This window comes from Elephantulus edwardii, unplaced genomic scaffold, assembly GCF_000299155.1.
Source record: "Elephantulus edwardii isolate Elephantulus edwardi_28Jun2011 unplaced genomic scaffold, EleEdw1.0 scaffold00162, whole genome shotgun sequence".
NCBI classification, from domain to species: Eukaryota; Metazoa; Chordata; class Mammalia; order Macroscelidea; family Macroscelididae; genus Elephantulus; species Elephantulus edwardii.
The window spans coordinates 5,875,295-5,893,832 of NW_006399912.1; positions in this window are offsets into that span (position 1 = coordinate 5,875,295).

Sequence of the window (18,538 nt, forward strand, 5' to 3'; positions counted from 1 at the left end):
CTGTGTCAATCCATCTTGCTGATGGTCTTCCTCTCTTTCATTAACTCACTACTTTTTCACGCAAGGATCTTAAGAGAGGGATAGACTACTATGTTGTTGTTGTTGTTAAGTGCCGTCGAGTCGCAGGCAACTCATAGTGACCCTATGAAGAAGAGAGGATGAGAGACACCCAAGCGTTGAGGACTCTTCTTCATAGGGCTGTTATGAGTGACCTGCGACTCAACGGCACTTAACAACAATAACATCAACTAGAGAGAGAGAGATCAGCTGGCCCAGTGGACAGAAGGCGGCGATGCTACCAAGCTGAAGGTGGGTGACTTTTTAGACTACTAAAGGTGAAACAAACTCACTGTTAACAGAGTCAATTCCAACTCTCAGTAATTCTGCAGGGCACAGTGGAACTGCCACACAGGGTTTCTGAGGCTGTAAATCCTTACAGAAGGAGACTGCCTCGTCTTCCTCCTGCAGAGTAACCAGCATGTTCAATCTGATAACCTTCAGATTAGGAGTCCAACATTTAACCCACCCCAACACCAGGGCTCTAAAGGGCTCTAAATGCAACCAAAATCATACTTAGTGAAGCAGAGAAGATTTGACACAGGCACCAGAGAAAAATGTGACATGAAGACACAGGCAGAGATATGAAGTAATGATGTGGCTACAAGCCAAAGAAAGCTCGCATCTTCCAGAGCTCAGAAGAGGCAAGGAACAAATTCTTTGGATCCTCCAGAGGAAGTACAGCCTTGCTAACTCTCCGATTTCAACCCAGTGATACTGCTTTTGAACTTCTGGTCTCTAAATTGTAAGAAAATACATTCGCCGGTGTTTGAAACCAACCTTGTGATAGTGTTACAGCAGGCTTAGGAAACACATACATCTGCCCTATTTTCTAGTGCCTGTTTTTCATTCTATCCTGTCTCTACCACTTAATATTACTATAGTGGCACAGTCCATAGGGAGATGCACTGTTGAGCCAACAGCTATTCCTCTCTTGTTCCTCAGGAGGAAGATGGGCAAACTCCTCCTATGTGATTTATAGTCTCAAAAACCCAGCAGAGGGTCAGTTGTATGTGTATAGCTGATAACAATGATTTTAATATTACTATTGGTAAGGAGCTGTGCTGCAATCCTGAAGGCATGTGGTTCAAGTCCACCAGCTGCTCCAGGGGAGAAAGATGAGCAATCTCCTCCTGTGAGACTTAACTGCCTCTAAAAACACATCTATGGGTCGGTTCCAACTCAACAGTACACAACAACTGCTAACAATAATGATAATAATACAGGTGGTGATGGTGGTGGTGATAGTGGTTGTTATGTACCATCGAGTCACTTGCAACCCATAGCAACCCTATGTACAGCCTTCCCTGTCCCAAGCCAGTCTCACTAATTTCAACACACCCACCCCCATTGCCCCAGTCACTGTATCAATCCATCTCATCCGGAGTCTTCCTCTCCTGTGCTGTCCCTCCACCCTTCCGAGCATGACGTTGTTAGGTGCTGTCAGATTGAGTACTTCTCATAAAGACTTTATGAATACAGATCTGAACCCTGTCCTATCCTGTGCCATCTTCATCATCTCTGACATACTTAGGCCCACTGCTGCAATGACTGTGTCAAACAATCATGTTGACGGTCTTCCTCCCTTTCACTCCTTTTTACCTTTCCAAGCATGGTGGCCCTTTCCAAGGAATGGTCCCTACTAACAGCAGGCCCAAAGTATGTGAGACAAATACCAGTGGAGAAACCACTTCTGAGACGCCTTTAAAATTGCTGTTAATTATCTTTCATAATGGTCCTCCATTGAGTGTCTAAGGCTATAAATCTTTACAAATGAAACTCTTCATCTTGTCTCCCATGGAAACAGCTGGTAGATTTGAACCTCCGACCTTTTGGTTACCAGTTTACTACTCCACCAGAGCTCCTTAGCACAGCAACACCTAACATGCATTAACATTTACTGTGTGGCAGGCACTCTGATAGGCATTCTCTTACACTGTTATTTCATCCTCACATTGCCACCACTTTTCAGGTGTTATCTTCTCTATAAGTGGGATGGAGCTCCCCGGTTAAAACAAGCTTGGAAGGAGTGGCATCCACTTCCGTAATAGCTTGCCTCCGGAAACCCTATGAACCTGGAGAGAGGATGAGAGACACACAAGCGTTGAGGACTCTCCTTCATAGGGTCCTATGAGTCGCCTGCGACTCGATGGCACTTAATAATAATAACATCAACATAGAGAGAGAGATCAGCTGGCCCAGTGGACAGAAGGCGATGCTACCAAGCCGAAGGTGAGTGACTTTTAATCTGCGGCCCTCAGGCCTGTCTTTCATTATTTTTGTTCAGACATTCCTCTAGGTCGTATAGCCCTGGTGTACAAGTTGCCTTTACAGCAGTCACTTGTGGTTGCTGTGAGGCTGAACACTGTGACACTGATGTGTCAAATGTGTTAATGGTTGTTTACCCAATGTGGACAGAGAGTGGGGTGGAGCTCCCCGATTAAAACAAACTTGGAAAGAGGAGTGGCATCCACTTCCGTAATAGCTTGCCTCCAGAAACCTTATGAACCTGGAGAGAGGATGAGAGACACACAAGTGTTGAGGACTCTCCTTCATAGGGTCGCTATGAGTCACCTGTGACTCGACAGCACTTAACAACAACAACAATCATCTCTATAGTTCAGAAAATAGCACAGTGATTTACTGCCAAATAACAAATAAGTGGCCTGGTGGCAAGAAGCTGCATTGCAATTCCAAAGGCACACAGTTCAAATCCACCAGCTGCTCATGGGAGAAAAGGCAGAGAGATGGTGAAGAAAGGAAGACCTTCCATCAGATGGACAGACACCGTGAGTGCAGCAATGGGATTGAGGGTGTCACAGACTGTGAGGACGGCACAGGATAGGACAGGGCTCAGATCTGTTGTTCAGAGGGTCACTATGAGTCATATTCAACTTGACAGCATCTAACAACAACAACAACAACAACAATTATTAAGTAAGGAGTCCTGTTGGCTGAGTGGCTTAAATCCTGTGTTGTTAACTGAAAGGTTGGCAGTTTGAATCCATCAGTTGCGCTGCACAGGAAAGGCAAGACGGTTTGCTTCCATAAAGATTTACAGTCTAGGAGGCACTATGGGCTTATTCTACTGTCCAATAGAGTTATTAGAAGTCTGAATTGACTCAATGGCAGTGACCAACAATTAATTATAGACCTGGAATTAGAGGACACTCTGGTGGCTTAGAGGTAAGGAACTGCACTGCCAACACCATGATACTCTGTTCAAATTCACCCGCTAACTCTTTGAGAGAAAGATGGCCAATCTCCTCTCATGTGATTTACAGCCTCTGAAAACCTGCAGGAGGATCAGCTATGAGTCTGTTGCAAACTGACGGTACACGAAAACAATAACTGGACTAAAGATGAAGAAAGCTGATTCTAGGGTCAGGGTCATCTGTTATAATAGATACTCTTTATTGTCTATGTGTGATACTTTATCACAAGAAACAAAAGTGCTTGTCTAAAAAAAAAGATAAACCAAACAGCTTATTGCCATCAACTTGATTTCAACACACAGTGTGACCCTATAGGACAGAGTAGAACTTCCTAAGAGGGTTCCGAAGGATAGAATCATTAAGGGTTACAGACTAGGCATGTCTTTGTATTCAAGCCATTAAGTTCTATTAGAAACCTGACGCTTACTTGGTGTGCCACCAAGCTCCTAGAAACTGTAGAACGACCTAATTATCTAATAGGTAAGAGAATCAACAGTGACAACTGTAATCCTTTCTAATATCTGTACCTTGAGAATTGTTTAACCTCCAAGTCCACCAAAGGAAGCAGAGATGTGCTAAAAGACCTCTCTTCAAGACTTTTCACTGCAACTTTTAATAATAAAAAAGTACTAAAATAATACTCGTGTCTATCAGTAGGACAACGGTTAGGTGTAATGATGCGACTTCAACAGTGGGCTCTTCTAGACTATTGGGTTTATCTTCCTGAAGAATATTTAATGTAGTGAAAGAAATGGTCATAATAAAATAACAAGTAGTAATAAAACATAACAAAAAAATCACTGCCATGTAACAAATTCTGACTCATAGGGACATGACCGCACAGAGTAGAAATTCCTCGTAAGTTTTCCAAGGCTGTTATATTTAAGAAGTGCTTTTCCATAGTTTTCTCCCATGCAATAGTTGGTGAGTTTGAACTCACCAGGATTCCATGTAGTAACAGGGCACAACAGTTGGTAGGGTTTGGGCCCAGTGATATATTTGAGCAAACACAAACACACAAGGAAAAAGAATACAAAAGGGAGACATCAGAATGATGTCACCAAGTATTCCAGAGAGTACAAAGATGTTTATTCTCATATATATTTTATCTAGTTTTATTTTTTAATATGTACACATTATATTACAAATAGAAAAATAAAATAAACAAATAAAAACCCTCACAAAAAACCTTACACACTCGAAAATTATATCAGTGAAAATAAAAACAGAATCCAGACTTTCTGGAATCATAGAGGCTGGGTGAATTTCATAAGAATGTTCCTAGGATGATCTTTAAATCTTAAACCAACACTATCTTTTAAAGCCTTCTTAAAACTAAATGATAGTTTAGTTTAACCAGCAAAGGATGTTGGCTTTGAACACTGTTCTTTTAAGATCCATCTTTAAAGATATCATTGACAGATAACATTAGAAAGAATGGGAAACCCAGAAGACTCCCTTGTGCTCATGTGAAATCTATACACAAAGACTGAAGAGGTGAGTATTTAAGGTATGCATCAGGTTGTATCCTTTCACCTTACCTATTCCATCTGTATGCTCTTCTATCTTTTTTTTTTAAGACAAAAGGGGATGCAGGCTACACCCCAGGGAAATACTTCTTAGGTCATATCAGAGCTGTTGCCTAATAAATGGTCTTTCATCCCACTCTAATTCCCTGAGGACATATTGGCAGATCATATCTCAGATCACATTATGAGGCATGATTATATCATCACATGATTATCTCTTTTTCTGCCTCATTAACACCACAGAGATTAGGTTTCACAACACAGAGGATAATTACAGAATACTGTCAATCATGGAATAGCCAAATTGATGTCATCTTTTGGAAGGATGCAATTCAATCCATAAGACCATCTATTGTATCACAAGGACTTTTCCTCCTTATCATTTGGCTAGAGCAATTTTTTTTAAACTATTCACCAGCTGAACAGATGGACATTTGGATTCTTTCCACTTTCTGGCAGTAAGAGCCAAAAACATGAACCAGAACGTCGGAGATTCAAATCTACCAGCTGCTTCTCAAAAGAAAAGAACCAAAAAAAAAAAAACTTGCTCTGGTAAAGATTACAGGCTTAGGAATGCTATGGGGATGCTCTACCCTGTCATATAGGACCACTACACATCAGGATGGACTCAACAGCACACAACACATATTTTATTGCTGTTGTTATGAGTAATACTCTATACACATTGGAGATTAATGGTTACCTTGGGCTGAGAGTAGTCACAGATGCCAATGACAGATGGATATGAAACACATCCCCACTGAGTTGTAACCAACTCATAGCTGTAACCAACTCATCCAGTGGGTTTCAGAGTCTTCACACTGTACAAAGAAGATGGTCCACTATCTCCTGAGCAACCACTGGTGGATTAAAATTGCCAGAGGTCCGACCTTCGGGTTAGCAGCACAACTTTCTAAGGAATTACCTGCACCACGAGATCTTCCTCAAATAGATAGGAGTGAAGCATATTTAAGGCAGTGACAGAAATGCCCCCAAATGAAATTGAAAATTTTCTAAATAGTCTTGAATTATACTTAGGGACCACTGGTAATGTTATGCATAATGTAGTAATTAGGCTCTTAACCAAAAGTCAGGGAGCACTGGTGGCCTGGTGGCAAGAAGTTGAGCTGCAATGCCAATGGTACATGGTTCGAATCCACCAGGTGCTCCATGGCAAAAGGATGGGCAATCTCCTCCTGGGCAGTTAACTACCTCCAAAAACCCTCTAGAGGGCCAGCTATGGGTTGGTTCTGACCTGATGGTACACAACCAACAAGAACAACCAAAAGTCAGCACTTGGCATCCACCAGCCACTCCACAGAGAAAGACAGGCAGTCTCCTTCTATAAGCTAACCCAACAATGGGTTGGCATGATCCAGGATCCACTTCATGGAAGTGAGTCTGAGTGTCTTCTCTGTAAAGGGCTCAAGAACGTACTATAGACTTCGTCTTACTACAAAGATGGTGCCACCCAGATCTGAAAAAAAAACGATATTTAAACTCAAAATTTTAAGTATTATTTCTAATTTTGCCATATAAGGAGAATTCCTGACAATAATTTCAAAATGCTATTTAGAAGCATCGAAGTACAAAGGGAGGTGGTTATGTGCCAACAACGGTAGAAAAAAAGAAAGTGTGCACGTTTTCAAATCCATGGCCGGTCCCTAGGGAGCCTCACTGCCATCCAAAGGCTGCACCTCTGTGGAGGTTTGAACTCACTAGCTGCTCTGAGGGAAGAAAATAGACAACTTCCTCTCATGTTCTTTATAGCTTCATAAACCTAGTGAAGGGTGAGCTGAGTCAGGTCCAACAATGAGAGTCAGAGACAGAGGTGAAAGGGGACATTATAAATGTAACGGGCCAGTGCATCATTTGGGGTCTCGAGCTGGCAGCATCAGGCCTAGATTTAGCTGGGTCTAAAATAAATGACCCAGATACTGCAGGGTTCAGGTACAGAGCGTAAGAATTCTGATGGGTGTTGGACAAGAGAGGGCAGGGGGCCCGTGAGTTGAGATCGCTGGGGCTGAACTTCAGAGGTGAGGAGAACGAAAATCTCAATGTCAATCGAAATAGTTTCTCCAATTTAGGACAGAGCAAGGAAAGGAAAAGTTTTTAGTATCAAACATGAATGTGGCAGACTTGTAAACAATTCCATTACGTCTTTCTGGACAAGAAGAGAGGTAGAAAGGGTGAGATAGTAAAGGAGAAATAAAGAAAGAAAGAGAGAGAGAAGAGGAGAGGGATGGAGAGATACCCTTGAGGGGTTCCTCCTGTCTACAGAGGAAATTCTCCTTAAACTCTGTACTTAGATCTCTTTCTAATTGCGAGGAGAGGTGGGTCCAACTCACAGTTGACCCTCCAGTGAGTTTGCAAGGCTATCTGTAGACATTGCCTGGGAGGATACTGCCCATCTTTATTGAAACAAGCCTGTCTCAAACAACTTTCCCAACATACAGAAGGGTACCCCCCTCCCCGAAGTTCACCCAAAACTGATAGCATGTTTTGTGAAATTGTGCCCCTTCTAAAACTTAATGGGGGCAGTTCCTTATCACCCAAGATATTTTTAAAACCAATTCTACAGATTTCGAGGGTTCATTTGGGCAGTTAACTTTGAAGACTCAAGGTGTTTCTATTCCAATTAATGGTATTTTGAATCATTTCATATGTATGTGAAAGCAGGTTCCTGAATAAGGAAGATCAAAGATGACTTTGAATTACGGTGGGAGTGAAGAATACGGAATCATCTTCCAAAGACTGCCAGATGAATGAACACATCTGTCTTGGAAAAAGCACAGACAGAATGTTCCTTAGAAGGGAGGATGGCGAGACTTCAACTCATGTACTTTGGACATATGATTTGGAGGCACAAGTCCCTGGAAAAGGACATCATGCCTGGGAAAGTAGAAACAAGAAGACTGTCAGGGAGCTCTGGTGGCCTAGTGGCAAGACGCTGCACTGCAATCGCAGAGGTACGCGGTTCAAATCCACCAGATGCTCTGCTGGAGAAGGAGAAAGCAACCTCCTCCTGTACCAGTCAGATCTGATTTGACGGTACACGTAAAAATAACACAATAAAAAATAATAAATAAAAAGGAAATAAAAATTAAAAAAAGAAGACTGTCAATAAGATAGACTGAAAAAGATGGCTGCAAAAGTGGGTTCACATGCAGCAAGAGTGAAAGGTTGCCAGCCACAGACCAGGCATTTTGTTCTGCCGTACTTCAAGTTGCTACACATCCTCACTGACCAGACAGCACCTAACAACAACGGCACCACAGTTCACTTTGAGTAATTAATGGACCCTCTGGAGTGTCAGGTATGAATTGGTTGACGGCACTTAACAACAACTACGGATCTAATTATACATCAATACCTTTCTACCTACGAGAGGCAAAAGAGAGGGAGAGAGGCAGGGAGGAAAGGAAGGAGGAAGGGAGGAAGGAGAAGGGAGAGGGAAAGGCTTCCAGTGAAATGCATTTCTGGGTGTGTCCCTTTGCTGGAAGGCATAGGATTAAAAAATCACACTGCTGCTCAGAACAGGACTTTAATTATATGGCAGTGAAACGGGGCCATTCCGCCACGCGTGCAGGAAACAAAATACAGCCAGCATAGCAGTCACAGCATCTTGGGTCTTAATTATTAGAAATGTGAAGCTCTCAAAGAACATTATCGAGCCAAAGCAATCAGCTCCCACGCTGGGCCTCCGAGAGGCTGCCCATTCCAGATTACCCACTCCTGGGGCCAGCTAAATAATCGTCTCCTAGGAGTGGCCGACCTGGCCCTGCTGGTCTGGCTGTCCTGCTGAGGAGGCAAGGGAGGCCAGGGGCTGAGCGCATACTCAGTGGAGAGGGGGCTTGTTTCAGGACAAATAGCAGAGGGTAAAAAGAGATTCACACACAGGAAGATGCTAGAGAGGCTGTCTCATGGCCAAACCTGATTCTCACATGTTGTTGTTATTATGCACCTTCAAATAGAAACCAATTCATAGCTGACCTCCTAGCAGGATTTCCAAGGCCGTAAACCACGCAGGAGTTGACTCTCCGTCTTCCACACAGCAGCAGCTGGTGGATTCGAAACGTGTACCTTTAGGTTAACAGTGAAGCTCCTTCTCACGAACTTACCACTCAGCCATCAGAGCTCCTTGTTGCTACGTCTCCGTGTCCTTGTCGCTTGTCTTCATGTCCATTTCAACTCATGGTGACCCCATGTGGATCTGTGTAGAACTGTGCCTTTTGGTGTTTTCAAAGATATGACCTTTTGGGAACATACAGTCAGGTCTGTCTTCCCAGGAACCATCAATCTTACAGCTAGCAATCAAGTGCTTAACTATCTGCACCACCCCAAAGCCAAACCCATTACCATAGAATCGACTCAACTTGTAGTAACACGCTAGGAGAGAGCAGAGTTGCTTCCTAGGATTCCCAAGGAAGACCTGGGATGAGCCGGATTGATATAGTAAGTAGGGCAACGGAGGTAGGTATATTGGAGTCAGTGAGACTGGCTCAGGACAGGGCAGGCTTCAGAGCGATTGTATATAGGGTTGCTATGAGTCAAAGGCACCTTGACAGCACATAACATTTATAGAAGCAGAATTCATCTTTCTCCTGAAGAGAAGCTGATGGGTTTGAATCATTGTCTTTTCAGTTATCACCTGAGCGCTTAACCACTATGTCACCAGGGCTCATTCTGTACCGACCTCAGATTCACACACTGACTCCAACAACTCCTTGGTTCAGATGTGTGTACTGTGCACAAACAAATGCTCCATAACCATCCAGCGGCCAATACTGACTGAAGGTAGCTGCTTGGAGCACTGAGACGCTATGTCCAGTGTACCCAACACACTTCAAAAGTCTGCATAGATGTCTTCCCTTTCAATTTGGTGCTTATCTGACTAAAAAGTTATTATTGTTCTTATCTCACAGAAGAAAATGCACAGAGAAGTTGCAGACCTATGCCAAGGTCACAATGCTAGAAGACTGACTCTGTTAGTAGAAAGCCCTAGGGATAGTGGAACCAGGATTGCACTGAAGTCTCCACCCTCGGACTCTTTAGAAGGATGCTGGTATTAGAATATATGATGGGTCACTGCGAGCATAAGGCATTTTTACAACTGCCACGAAAGCTGGTCAGTTAATAATTATTGGCAACTCTTTGCTTTACACTAGTAAAGGATCACTGTATAAGCATACAAAACAAGGACACTGAAAAAGACTGAATAACTGATGCCTCGAGACGATGGTGTTGGTGAAGAACATTAACTATACATTGGACTTAGAGATGAATTGACAAATCTGTCTCTGAAGAAGTACAACTGAAAAAAAAATAAATAAAAAGAAGTATAACTGGCGAGTCCCATACAAGCGAAGCTGGCAGAACTTGGTCGTCTTGTCAGGAGGGACAAGTCCTTGGAAAAGGGCATTACGCTTGGTAAAATCGAGGGTTCTTGAAAAAGAGCAAGACCCTCCCTGAGGGAGACTGATGAAATGACTACAACAAGGGACAGAAGCACAGAAGACACAGGGCTGGAATATACAACGTTTCATTCTATCGTATATGGGGTCAGTATTATTTGGAATAACTTGAGGGGAGGCAGCATCAGCAACACTGGATGAGTGCTGGCAGATGAAAACAGCAATCCAGTATCAACCAGGGTTTCCCGTCTTTAAATTCACCAACACATTGCGCCCTGGAGTCACTTAAAGGGCCAGACTCTCAAGCAGATGGAGAAACATTCTTTGCATAAGGAAGAACCGGGACACCGCCTACTAGTCCATCGCTGGCGCTGACTGAAACCAGGGACTCTCAGCACTACAGCATGTGGCCTGGAGAGCTCTGCAAAACCATCGAGTCCGAGAGACAGTGACAGTGTGAATCTTTACCGAGTTTCTAGAAAAGTTAGCTGTTGTTAGTTACCAGCACGTTGGCACTGTCTCTTTAGGACGACCCTATGCACCCCAGGACAAAATGCTGACTGGCTTTGTACCATTCCCCTGATAGGATGCATGTCAGATCATTGCAATCCAGAAGGTTTTCACTGGTTTTTTGGTCATGTATGGTTAGGCATTTCTTCCTACTTCATCCTTACCTGGAAGCTCTGCTGAAACCTGTATAGCCTCCTAGCAGCACCAAAACAACTCCAAGCCAGACAGGTGATGAGTGCATCGACTGCATAACCTACTCCAAGATGCGAAGTCCGGATCTTACCACTGAATCACCACTGCCCCACACACTTTCCTCTGCCCCAGAGAGTCTCAGGATGTGTTTACAGGAGAATCATCTGAGGGGTTGTTAATAAGAGGGGTACTCAGCCTTGCACCCCCAGAAAATGTAGGGCTGAGATGGGGTCTGGGCACTTGTATGTATGAAGAGAAAGCATTTGTTGGCCCGGAGAATCAAGTGTCTAATTTCCAGAGCCGTGCAGGAAAAGAGAATGAGAGGCTCACTGTGGCCCGTGGAAGCCAAGACTCACAGCCAAGCAGCTCCTCCATGGCCTACGGTTTCTATAATTAATTGCTCTTGACTTCACCTCATTCCTGAGCTCAACTTACAAGGAACTCCAAAGGCGCTTAGTGCCAACCTTGAACCTGGTTCTCCTGAGGGTGGGGTTAAAGCAACAAAGCTAATTTTGGAGGCAGTACAAGTGGGCATTGATGGAGAGGGCGAGAAGAGGCTTAGCTGGCCCGGGGGCTCCAAGGTTGGCTGGAGTGAGAGGAGCGAGGGTTTGTGGCGGGCGGCACGGTTTCTATTCTGGGTTCATTCAAGCACCGTGCTAGGTGACCTTGGGTCTGTCCCAGCCCCTCGGGGTGCTGCCTCTCCATCTGTGAAATAAAGGTACCAGTGTCCGTCACCAGGGCCCCTCAGGGCGGGAAGATTAATGAGGCGAAGTTTGCAAAGAGTGTGGAACTCCAGGCGAGGAAGGGCAGCAAGAAGTACAAAGTAAATGGGGATCGGCCTCCACCACCCTCCCCTGTGTGTGCGTGCCTGTGCAAATGCACACAGACACACACTCACACACACAGACACACAATCACACACACATACACACACACACATGTGCGCACGCGCGTGCTTCTTCTCTCTTCAAAATCAATACCTGCAGAGTGAGGACCTCTGATCAAGCAACAATTAGGAATCTGCTGAAAAGTCAGCACAACAACTTCAGATCTCTCAGATCAGAAACTTTTGGAGAGGTGCTATTGTTGGGAGTCAGCTCTGTCTCATTGGAAACCTCATAATCCGTGTCTTGACAACAACTGGGGTGTGCTGATTACTGACGGTTTTAACCAACCAGTTGTTTTTGAGTCGGACTCACTCGGGATACTCTCTCTCTCTGTTGACCCCATTTGCGTCAGAGTAGAAGTGCGCCCCACAGAGTTGTCAGTGCCTGGTGGGTAGTTACACCTTCCTTCCGAGGTGCCGCTGGGTGGATGTGGATGTAAACAGTCATCCTTCCCGTTAGCAGCAGGTGCACCATCCGTGTGCCTCCCCTGGGAATTCTAGTGATGGCAAGGGGCAATATCCCTTGACCACTGGGTCAATTCTAATCCGCGGCAACCCTTCATAGAATTTAAGAGGCTGTAAATCGTGGCTGGAGCAAATTGCTTCAGTTTTTTCCTGCAGAGCAACTCGTGAATTAAAACTGACAACCTGCTGGGTATCAGCGCAAGTAATCAGCTGTACCTGCAAAATGGTAACACAATAATAAGCAAGTCGGAGAAGCCCAACTTCTAAGAAACTCACATTGTAATAATGGTGGGATGGGATAGAAAAGAAACAAATGAACGGTGAAGAAGGTTGGGAAGTAGAAAAATGCAATGGGGATGACAGACCAAAAAGTGGAGCCGATGTAAAATAGTGGTGAAGTGTCTAGACTCTGGAGCCATGCTGGCAGAGTGGTAGAGCATCTGGATAATGACTAGAAGGTTGGCAGTTCAAACGCACATAGTGTCTCATGGAAGAATAATGTGGCAACATTTTCCTGTAAAGATTTATAGAAGCAGACAGCCAGGTCTTTCTCCCACAGAGCAATTGGTGAGGTCAAACCACTGACGTTTTGCTTAACAACAGAATGCTTTAACATCTGTGCCACTAGGCTTCCTTCCCCATAACAATTGTGGCAAAGGAAGCCTGGGAGGCAGTTGTACTCTTACACATGGGGTCTTCATGACGAGTCACAATGCACTTGAAGGCCCAGAACAACAACAGATCTAAAACCAGCTTGACTGGCTAATCACCAAATACTTGAGCAACAGATACCCTCTTGTAGACTCATCTTTTTCATCTGTAAAATGGGATAATAAAGAGCCAAGTTCCCTCTAGCACACATTCTCAAATGTTTGTGTGTATGACCCAACGAGCTCGTTAAAACAGAAATCTGTGCTGCCCTGCCCTGTTACGTCTAACACAGGTCCTGAGGACTCGTATTTATAACAAGTGACGCTGAGGCTGTTGCTCTGAGGATCTCTGGAAGCAATCGTCTCTAGAATTGTTGTTGCCGTGTGCCACTGAGTCAGAACCGAATCGTAGCAGACCTTGCAGTGGGTTTTCCCAGACATGAGAGGAGGTTGCCCAACTGTCACGCCATCCTTGTCAGACACAGCTCTAGCGTAAGGTTTGCAAAAGTATATTGACCATTCCTATCACCCAGGTGCCTTCTTAAAATGTAGGTGCTGGTTCAACAGGTTTGGTGAATGTTCTCACATGTCACATGCCCAACAGGCTCCCAGGTTAGGCTGGGTCCTGGGGCTGTACCTTGAGCAGAATGGCACAGAGACCAAACTCAGGTGCATTATCCATGATAGTATTCTTGATTTTTTGTAACATTTTTTTTGTCAGCTAACCCATTAAGGTGATTCTCACTCATAGCAATGTTATAGGACGGAGCTGTTCCGTAAGAGTTCTGAGGCTGTAAATCTTGATGGAAACAAGCTGCCTCTCACCTTTCTCTCACGAAAAGGTTACTGGGTTCAAACAACTAACCTTCCAGTTAGGAGCCCAATGATTAACTCACTGCGCTACTGGGCATCTATGAAATGGCAGTGACGGCAGACAGAGAGCTGGTGGTGGCAGATTTCAATATCCTCACTTGGTAAATGAGTGGCGCTCTGGTGGCCTAGTGGTAAGGAGTTACTCTCCCAACCCAAAGGCCAACTTCTGTGGTTCGAACCTATCAGCTGCTCTGTGGCAGAAAGACAAACTCCTCTCAAGTGATGAACAGACTGATTAAAAAGCTGATGGAGGGTCAGCTATGAGTTGGTTCTGGCTTGATGGCGATGATGATGATGATGATGATGATTTGGTAAATCAGGGACAGGGACGGCTCAGTGATAGACTCCTTGTCTTCCATGCAGAAAACCTGGTTTCAGTTCCTGGTCAATGCGCTCATCTATTAGCCACCACTCATCTGTCAGTGCAGCCAGTGATGCTGCGATGGCTGAATGCATTTCAGTAGAATATCCAGACTCAGACAGACTAGGAAGAAAGGCCTGGACATATACTTCTGAAAACCAGCCACTGAAAACCCCAATGGATTACGATGATCTGATCTACAGTTGACCATCAGGGTAGTAGCTCACGGTGTTACATGTGTGTGTGTGTGGGGGGGGTGTCTAACTCAAAAGCAGCGAGCGAAAATACATCATTCAGTAAACTATAAAATCAGTGACAATAATGACCAGGAGTCAAGAAGGTTCCAAACCAAAGATCCAGAACTCCCTCCAAGGCCATTGCAGGGGTAGAGAATTCACAGAGCAGCAGCTGGTCTTGTTCAAGAATTCCAAAACCTTTGATAAAATATCGACCAACTCAGGGTAGAGTTCTGCAAAGGACATGTTGGGGAGAAATTTACCATCCTAAAGAGACCTGGAGACTATGTTATAATGGCTATATAAATCTCCCCAAACGTATTTTGAACACAGACACAGCAGAGTATCCAAGGTCCTAAATGATGCAAATGTGCATTTGAGGGAGGATTTTTAAAACCGTTTTTCCCCCCCATTGCTACTGTTTGGCTTTCCTTTCCTCTTCTTTCCCTTTTCTTTGGGGTAGGAAGTCTCCCCTTCACCCGTGAAACAATTACGCAGAACAATGCCACTCTCCTGGGCGTACCTTCCACCAAGTTATAAATAACTTCAGCACAGGAACTAAGAGCATATATGAAAGCACTGACAAGGTCGTTTACCATGAAAAACCCATGTTCTGTTCCTATGGCAACACGGAGTCAAAGCAAAGTGACATCGGATGATATTCCCATTATACTTCGTCTCCTTACACCCTAAGAGGAGAGGCTGTGGGACAAGGCAGGTTTCTTGATCCCTTCTCAGTGATGGCGGGGTTGGCTAGGATCTGGAACTCAAGCTTCGAAAGCAGAGATGAGCCCAGTTTCACCTGGGGTCAAGTGGAAGGCACGGCTGGGAGGGAGGACACCTTTCATACCTAATTGAGGGAACACTTGTATGGAAGTAACTTGGAGAACTAGAGTCTCCTTAACAATCCCAAACTCAGGTCATTAGCTGCCCTTGTGCCTTGCTCAGACTTGGACTTCCCGTGCTGGTTCACTTCGCTGTCTTTTTAGTTTCGGGAGGGAGGCTTGGGGCAGGACTAATCAAGGTAAGAAGAGTAAAAAGTGGCCTGGCTGCCGAGCTCCTTGCAAAAGTGCAGGCCTTATCTACCAGATACAAGCTTGTTAGAGAGGCCTGTCTGCCAGAATGAATGGCAGATGGACGCTTCCACATGCTTCCAATTCTGCAGCCCTTTTAAGGATCCTGAAAGCAAGGGAGGAGGAGAGAAAAGAAGACTACATGGCCTGTCAAAACAGTAAGGTGGTCCCTCAAGGGTCCGGTCAGCTCCATGTTAGGGGTAAGAGCATAATCTGTGAGAAGAGTATGGTCCTTGACTTTGTATCATCATTCACAGAGTAGGTTGTTATGTTCTAAACATCCTCTACTTCCCATAAAAACCCATGAAATATCCCAATCTTGACTCCATTCATTTATATATTCCTTTCATTAAAATGTATTTTAAATGCTTGACTTTGGAAAGCATCCAAGTCTACTTGAGTCTGTATAAGCCCCATCAAAGAGACATTTCTGTTGGTAATTTCCAGTAATAATGAGGATAATGATATCCAACATATTTATGTGCTTTTCTGCCAGGAGAACAGACAGGTTCATCCTAGAGAGGGTGAAAACAGGCTGCTCCTTGGAGGCAAGGCTTCTGAGGCTTTGTCTGACATACTTGGGGCATGTTGCAAGGAGGGACAAGTCCTTGGAAAGGGATGTCATACTTGGAAGGGTGGAGGGATGGAGAAAGAGATAGAGACCATTGATAAGATGGACTGATACAGTGACTGGGGTAATGAGAGTAGGTGTATCAGAGACAGTAAAGTTGGCAAAGGATAGAGCAGGTTTCAGGGCTGTTGTACACAAGGTCACTATGAGTCACAGGCAACTCAATGGCACATACGAATAACCACCACTGGAGATAAAATTACGAAAGATCATCTGTTAGAAAAAGACAGCAAGTTTGGTAAAGGGCCAATGAAGACAACGGTAACTCTCAATGAGACAGGCAGACATAATAGCTACAGCAACGGTCAAATGCACCAATAATAATGAAAATGGCACATTAGAGGGCCCTCTTTTGTCTTGTTCAATAAAATGCCATCATAAGTTGAACAACTAATACCAATAAAGACACTGTGTGCCACTGAATCTACCAACGGCTTTATGTTCATGGCCTAGCTGGTAAAGAGTTGAGCTGCCAACCTAAAGGTAAGCAGTTCGAATCCAGCGGCTTCTCTGTAGGAGAAAGATGGATAATCTTCCTTCATATGGTTATAGCCTCAGAAAACCCATTGGAGAGTCAGCTAGGACTTGGTTCTGATTCAGAAGTAATGAGTTTGAAAATATTTTTTTAATGTTCAGGATTCAATATAATGTACATACAACATTATGAGGTAATTTCATGGGTTGAATTATGTCCTCCAAAATGATATGTCGCAGTCCTAACTCCAGCTACCTGTGATTATGATCTTGTTTGAAATAAAGTCTTGAGGTGACATCAGGTAAATCCACATGAAGTCATACCAGAGTGCTGTCATTGTTTAGTGCCATCAAGTGGCTGTTCACTCACAGTGACCTCACGTAGAGCAAACACCATGAGACACAACTCAGTCCTGCACCGTCTTCAAAACCATCACTATGTCTGAGTCTGTTGTTGAAGCCACAGCACCAATCCATCTGGCTGAGGTTTCCTTCTTTTTCCCCCTGATATTTTTGTTTGTTTGTGTTGTGTGCCATCAACCTGGAACCAACTCATAGCTGACCCCTGCCGTGTGTTTACAGAGGCAGTAAATCGTTCACCTTTTTAATTAGCATGCATGCTGTCCTTCTTCAAGGACAAGTCCCTCATGGTACCATAGCATGGGGGACAAACTCTTGGCATCCTGATCTTCTAGGTGTGTTCCTTCCAAGACACATTTCTTTGTTTTTCTGGCAATCCATGGCTTATCCCATAGTTTTGGCCAACACCATCATTCAAGGGCATCGATTCTCCTTCAGTCTTCTTTCTTCATTATGAAAATGAATAACATACAGGAAATAAGGTCGTTCTAAATCAATATAAAGGAGCCCTGGTGACATACTGTACCATGTGGCTGCTAAGCAAAAGGTCAGCAGTTCAAACCCACCAGTCACTCTAAGATAAAAAGATGGGCCATTTCCTCCCCTAAAGATGTACAGCCTTGAAAATCCAATGGAGGGTCATCAGGAGTAGGAACTCACTTTACGACAGTGAGGGACGTAATAATAAAATCAATCAACATTCTTGATACCAGCAGCCAGGAAATTAAAAGACGAATTACATTGAGACCTCTTCAGAGTACTGAAGAGCAACAACGTCAGTCTGGAGACTAAAGTGCGCCTGATACAGGCCATGGTCTTTGCAATTACCTGCTATGAATTAGAAATCAGCACAATGACTAGGGATGAGAAGTGACTCTATGCCTTTGAGCTGTGGTGCTTGAGAAGAGTACTGAATATACCATGGACTGCTAGGAGAACAAACAAGTTCTACCTGGAGAGAGTGAAGCCAGGCTGCTCCTTGGAGGCAAGGATTCTGAAGCTTTGTCTGACGTACTTTGGACATGCTGCAAGGCGGGTTCAGTCCTTGGAGAGGGACGTCATGCTTGGGAGGGGGGAGGGACAGTGCAAGAGAGGAAGACCCTCAAAGAGATGGATTGATTCAGTGACTGCGGTAATGTGGATAGGTGTGTCGGAGACAGTGTGATTGGCACAGGGATAGAGCAGGATTTAGGGCTGTTGTACATAGGGCCACTGTGTGTCACAGTTGACTCGACAGTACATAACAACAACAATAAAAACAACAACTAATAAGAGAGACAGAGAACAGGCAGCAAATGATAGTTAAGCTGTGGAACATCTGAAGCTACCAAAAGTTGGGAGAGACTACACAAAATGTCTCTCCAGAGCCTCTGGAGGAAGCATGGGTTGGCGAATATTTAAACTTGAACTTCAATCTCCAGAACTGTGACACAATAGATTTCTGTTCCTATCGGCCATTCAACGTGTGGTACCTTGTATCCTCTCTCCTAGGAATCTAAATCCAGGCACTTACTATCACTATTTCCATTTGGCAGATGGAAAAACTGAGATTTAGAGAGGACAGGAGGTTGTGCACGTGACCTTAAACTGCTAAAATAGCAAAGCTGGAATC